Source organism: Tupaia chinensis, unplaced genomic scaffold (genome assembly GCF_000334495.1).
Source record: "Tupaia chinensis unplaced genomic scaffold, TupChi_1.0 Scaffold000147_1, whole genome shotgun sequence".
Classification (NCBI taxonomy): Eukaryota; Metazoa; Chordata; class Mammalia; order Scandentia; family Tupaiidae; genus Tupaia; species Tupaia belangeri.
The window spans coordinates 7,818,217-7,824,750 of record NW_006159617.1 but is presented as its reverse complement, the minus strand read 5'-3'; positions in this window follow the sequence as shown (position 1 = coordinate 7,824,750).

Sequence of the window (6,534 nt, the reverse complement as noted above, 5' to 3'; positions counted from 1 at the left end):
ATTTGTTATAGAATGCATACATGCACACATGAGAGTATGTGTGTGTGTGAGAGAGAGAGAGAGAGAGAAAGAAACATGTCCCACTGGCTCTTTTAAGGACACGGCCCTGTTCCTCCAGTCCTCCAGCCTGTTGGATCTTGGGCTTATACACATAACTGGCATGTTTCCGGCTGATCAGGACAGAGGTTCAAACTGTTGTCGCCGGGTGGAATTGATTTCTCTCTGAGCAGTGCTTGATGACTACTCTTTGAAGCTGTGGCCCTGTTTCTACTTCTGATCTTAGTTATTTCACTGTTGTCTTTTTTTTCTTTTTTTGGTAGTCAGTCTAAATACTTACAGGCTTGTCAATTTCATGGATCTTTTTAAAGAACTAACTCTTGGTCTTGCTGATTTTGCTTGTCATTTTTTTGTTCTCTGTTTTATTTATCTGTTCTGTCCTTCCTTTTGATAGATTTGGGTTTAGTTCTGTATTTCTTTAAGGTATAAATTTAAGTTGTTGATTTGGAATTTTTTTTTTTTAAGAAAGGTTTTTGCTATAGGCGCTCACTTGCCATAGAGACAGAGAGAGAGAAAGCGAGAAATCACCCCTTGATCAGGACGGCAATGCTGTCGTCCCTTCTCCATTGAGATCTTGGGCATGTGTGCACACATGCCTGGCATGAATTTTATACCTCTGGGTCTGGTGTTCAAACTGTGGTTGGCCATGTGGGAGTCCAGGTACGTAGCCATTATGCCATCTGCTGATCTCTAGAATATTCTTTTTTCTTTTCTTTTCTTTTTCTTTTTCTTTCTTCTTTTTTTTTAGAGTTTTTTTTTTTTGCTTTAGGGCTCATGCACTCACAGGAGAGAGACAGACAGTGAAAGGAAAAGTGAGAAATCATCTTCCAGGAGGAATGGCCACACCACAATCCCTTCTCCTTCATTCTCCTCCTGGGATTTTGGGCACGTATGCACATGTACCCGGTGTGAGTTTGAAACCCTGTGGTCTGGGATTCTCTCTGCAGTTGGCCATGTGGGAGTCCAATGACATAACTGCTATGAAATATTCTTTTTTAATATAAGCATTTACATCCATACATTTCCCTCCCACTGCTGTTTTCTCTATATCCTATTAACTATGGTATGTTGTGTTTTTATTTTCATATGTCTTGAGATTATTTTCTTTTTCAAATGTTTATTTATTTTGGGCTAGCCCTGTGGCCTGGTGATTAAAGGAACTCAATCCTGCATAGCTGACTGCCTGGTTCAAATACCAGTCCCAGTGGCTTTAAAGACACACTGGATGCATGTGTGGTGCACCAAATCCTGATAGGTTGGAGAAATGAACGAGAAGGGATTGTGGCATGACCATGCCTGGTTGGGTGGGATGCTCCCCCCCACCCCAGTCTCTCTCTGTCTCTGCAAGCACATGTACTCCCTGGCAAATCAAAACAAAACTGTGAATAAGAGAGAGAGAGAGAGAGAGAGAGAGAGAGAGAGAGGAAGAAAGAGATTCAGTCAGCCCTGGGTCATGGGCATGTATGTGCTCAGCATACTCAGAGAGAGATCTTTGGACTTGAACTAGGAACATTTCCACTGGGGATTGCCTCAGTTACTGCCGTGCCACTGTCTGGTCTGGTGCACTATATTTCTGTTTCCTTTTGTGGTTTCTTTCTTTTGAATCATTGTTTAAGAGTGTTCCATTTTCACGTATTTGTGGATGATTTAGTTTTCCTTCAATAGTTTATTTCTAGCTTCATTCTATTATCAGAAAAGATACGTGATTTTTAAATTTCTAGAATTTTTTGTTACTTGTTTTGTTATCTAATATAGAGCCTATCCTAGAGAATGTTTCATGTTTTGGAAAAAGTTTATATTTTTCTTTGTTGGGTGGAACATTCTGTGTATGTCTGTTCAGGCCAGTGGTCAGTAGTATTAATCAAGTCCTCTACTTTCTTATTGCTCTTCTTTTGGGTGGCCTTATTCTTTATTGAGAATGGGGGTTTGACGTCTCATACAGTAATGATAGCATTACTGTAGTGCTGTTTCTCTCCTCAGTTCTGTTAATTTCTTTTTTTACCATGTACAGATCTTTCACATACGTTCTCATTTGACCCTCACATACGTTCTCATTTGACCCTCACATACGTTCTCATTTGACCCTCACAACAGCCTTGTGAGGTAGGCAGCAGACAGTCTCGTTTCACAGATGAGGAACGTGAATCTCAGAGCAGCTGACTCATGTGCCAGGGTTCTATACTTAGTAAATAATGTGTGTTAAGATCAGTATTTGGCCTCACAATTCAGCATCCAACTTCCCCTCTTATTTGTCCTATCTACTTCCCAGGGATAATGAAGATAAAATGAATTCAAGGCTAGAAAAATACTTGGAGGGGAAAAAAAAAAGCACTATATATAATAATTATATCCATAAACTACCATTTTCTATGATATATGACTCATTTCCCTTTATTTCCCAGCTTGTGCGTGAACACAGAATTTTATTGCCTCTGTTCTGTGCTTAACTAAGCAACTAAGTAAGGCAAGAGAACAGCGAGATCCTGTGTCAGGTTATATGAGTTACAATCAGGGTAACTGCTGTTACTAAGCAAATAGAAAAATTTAGCAAGGAGGCAAGCAGGTGGTATGATGGTTAAGGTGCTGGACTTCCACATGATCAACCACAGTTCAAGTCCCAGACCTGGTGGCTCGCTTTCTCACTTTCCCTGTGTGTCTCTCATTCTCATCACTCTCTAGTGAAGTGAAAAATAAATAAATAAATTTAATAGCTCTTTAAAAGAAAAGAAAAGAGAAAGAAGAACTCAGCAAGGCCAGTGTGCAGCTAGAACCTACTAAAGCCCAGAGCAAAGCAAGGCAACATCAGATAGGGCGTGATTGCATAGAAGGAAAAGGTGGCGTCGGAGCTCAGACTGCACACGCACAGTTATCTAAGACAAAGTGGTGGTAAAGAAGAGTTATTTGTTCCAGGTTATATAAACAAGAGCAGAAGATACACCGTGCAAAAGCACCTTAATGTCACACATCTCTCGGGCTGCCTGCAAGGGATATAAAAAAAACAGCCATCTTCATTTTAAAGAATGCCTGTCCCTGTGCTCATATCCTGAACCAAAGCAAGGAACAGCTCCATGCTGAACTTCCTTGGCGAAAAGACAACCAGTACCATCATTTCTAATCAGACTAGTCAACAGAATGTCTTTCAAGGTCATGAATTAGGTAGCTGTGTTTGGGATTCTTTTTTTTTTTCTCCCAAGATTTACTTTGGATTCTCCTGCTTTAAGACCCAAAGAAAATTACATTCAGTTTTTATTGGTGATTCTAAGTATATGTGTTTATAACGTTTGAAGTGTGATAGGTGAATTTAACATATTAAAAGAGGTCTATAGCCTCTGCTCAGAAGAGATTATATACTATGCAAACTATTCAAGTTGTACAAAACCATTTCTTAGTGTCTCTTCAACTGAGAAGGATCCTATTCAGCACGCTTCTCCTCCTGAGGTGGTTCGTACTGAGCAAGCTTTGCTTTCAGTTTTATTTTCTTCTACAATGACTTCATATTTCTCTTTCATTTCTACCAATTCTAGGCAAAGCAGCTCTATTTCTGGATTTTCTGGGCTAGCAGCTCCTAACTGATGCTTTAAAAAATCCAAAGTGCTATTAGATTTCTCTGGTTTTCGTATAAGGCTGCCAACACCTTGGTCAGCGCCCCTGCCTTCTCCAGGTCCCTCCGGAACTGCTCGTGTTTGAGTTGGCAGCTTGGTCATGGGCCACAGCAGCAGCGGCTTCACCGGCACTCGAGAGCATGCCTAGTTCTGTTAATGTTTGCTTCATGTGTTTGGAAGTCTGATGTTTGGTACATATATATTTATAATCGTTATACTCTCTTAGTGATGTGCACCTTTTAATCATTACATGGTGTCCTGCTTTGTTTCTTGTCCTCCTTTAGCCTCCCAGCGGGGTTTATAAGCGCACACCAGTATGACTGGCTTGTTTTTAGACAGAATCTTTCTACATTGCCCAGACCAGCTTTCATCTCACTGTCCTGTCTCTGCCTCCCGAGTTTCTGGGATACAGGTGCATACCACTTTGCTCAGCCTTTAGGTTGGTATGGGAATTGAATGCTGGCCTCCACTGTGGTCCCAGCCTGTGGAGCACAGTGTCTTAGCAGTGTGTGCTGCTGTGGCTAGGCCATTCTTCTTTGTAACAAGCTTTAACCTGAAGTCTGTATGTCTGATATTAGTATAGCTAGCCTTGTTCCTTTTTGGTTATTTTTGCATTCTTTTTCCATCCTTTCACTTTTTTCCCCAAATAATTATATTATTTAACTTTATTTATTTAATTTAATTTGATGAGAGAGAGAGATTTTTGCTATAGGGCATGTGTGCGGGAGGGAAGGGGGAAGAGAGAGAAAGCAAGCCGTCAGGTCCAGGACTCAAACCATGGTCAGCCATGTAGGAATCCAGCACCCTTAACCACCATGCCACCTGTAAGCTCCCCCTCTTCACTTTTATTTATTATTTTTTATTTCCAGAGGGTGCATGTGCTTGCTAGAGAGAAAGAGAAAGAGGGAGAGAGTGAAAGTTACTCCCCATTGAGGTGTGGTCATGCCTTCTCCATTTCCCCATTTCTCCATCATGTCAAGACTTGGGGCATGTGTGTACATGCTCCTGGTGTGGTTTTTCAAGCTGCCAGAGCTGGGATTCATACTGCGGTTGACCATGTGGGAACTCGCTCTTTTCACCACGAGGCCATGGGCTAGCTAGCCCCTTTCACTTTTAATCTATGTGTGTCTTTAGAGCTAAAGTTAGGCTCTTTGTAGACATAGTTAAATCCTGTTCATTTTAATACGTTTTCCCAGTCTATGTCTTTTGAATGGGGACCTAAGCCATTTATATTTAAAATAATTATGGTTAGGGAAGGACTTAATATTGCCATTTTACTAATTACTATCTATATATCTTACAGATTTTTTTTTTAAGTCTCATTTATCCCTTATTGCCTTCCTTTATGTCTTTTTTTTTTTTTTGTAGTAACATGTTTTGATTTCTTTTTGGGTATGTTTTATAGATTTGTGTGTGTGTGTGTGTGTGTGTGTGTGTGTGATTGCTATGGGGATTTCAGATGGTATCTTAATATTATAACAATGTATGTTAAACTGGTAACAACTTAACTTCGGTGGCATACAAAAACTTATCTAAAATTACATCCCTCCTCCTATATATTTTTGTTATTGATATATACTAGATTATGTGTTTGTATATTGTACACCTATTAACATAGACTTTTTTTCCTGTTGTCTCTTAAAACTTGTGAAAGAGTAAAAATTAGAGATACAAACCAAAATACAATAATACTGTTTTTTATCTTTGCCCACATATTTATCTTTCCTGGATAACTACATTTTTATGTGACTTTGAGTTACTGTTTAACTTTTTTTCTTTTTGATTTGAAGGACTCCCTTTAGAGTTTTTGTAGGGTAAGACTAATGGACGTGAACTCTCTCAGCTTTTGTTTACTTGGAAATACCTTAATTTTCCCCTTATTTTTGAAGGAGAGTTAACTGTATATAATATTCTTGGTTAAGAGTTTTTTCTTTTTAACGAGCAATTTTTTTAAAAGAATTATTTTATTTATTTTAATATTACCAGAATGGAAGAAAGAGGGAAAATGAGAAAGAAAGAGGGAATGTGAGAAAGCAAGCTGCTAGGTTGGGGACTCTAACCATGGTTGGCGATCTGGGAGTCCAGTGCCTTAACCACTGTGCCAGCTGCTGGCCCCTGATATTATTTTATTTATTAGTAATTTTCTTGATTTCTGTAGGTCTTCTTTTTTCAGTTGTTGGAGCATATTTAAATTAGTTGTTTTAAAATCTTTCTGTAGGGGCCTGGAAGGTGGTATGGTGGTGAAGGCACTGGACTCCCAGATGGCTGACTGTGGTTTGAGTCCTGGACCTGGCAGCTTGCTTTCTCACTTTCCCTTTCTTTCTCTCTCTGGTCAAATTAGAAAGTAGTAGTAATAATAATAAGTAAAATTACATAATTAAAATAAATTTTTTTTTTCTAGTAAATCTCAAGCCCCTCTCTATATCTGAGGCTGGTTTCTTGAGATTTGTTGCTGCTTAGGTTAGACCATCATCTTATTTGTTTTTATGTCTTGTGATCTTTTATTGAAAATTTGATATTTGAGAAAATTTAGCCTCCTCTTTTTGTTTGGCATACTGGCTATGTGCCAGGGAAGCCTTTCACCACTGAGTCCTGGGTGAAGGCTTGAGGTCACCCTCAGGCCTTTTTTGGGCATGTGTCATCCCTTGACTTGTATTCGTACTTTCTTTTTTCTTTTATTTTTGGTCAATTTTTCCTTATTTATAGCTGCTTTTAAAGGCTTAATCTCCCTTGGGATCAGCAGTTAGTGAAATGGCTATGTCCCATGTAGTCGACTGCGGTTCAAGCCCTGGACCCGGTGGCTTAAACTCACGCCGGGCACATGTGCATGCGTGCCTAAGATCCCAAGAGGAGAATGGAGGAGAAGGGATTGCGG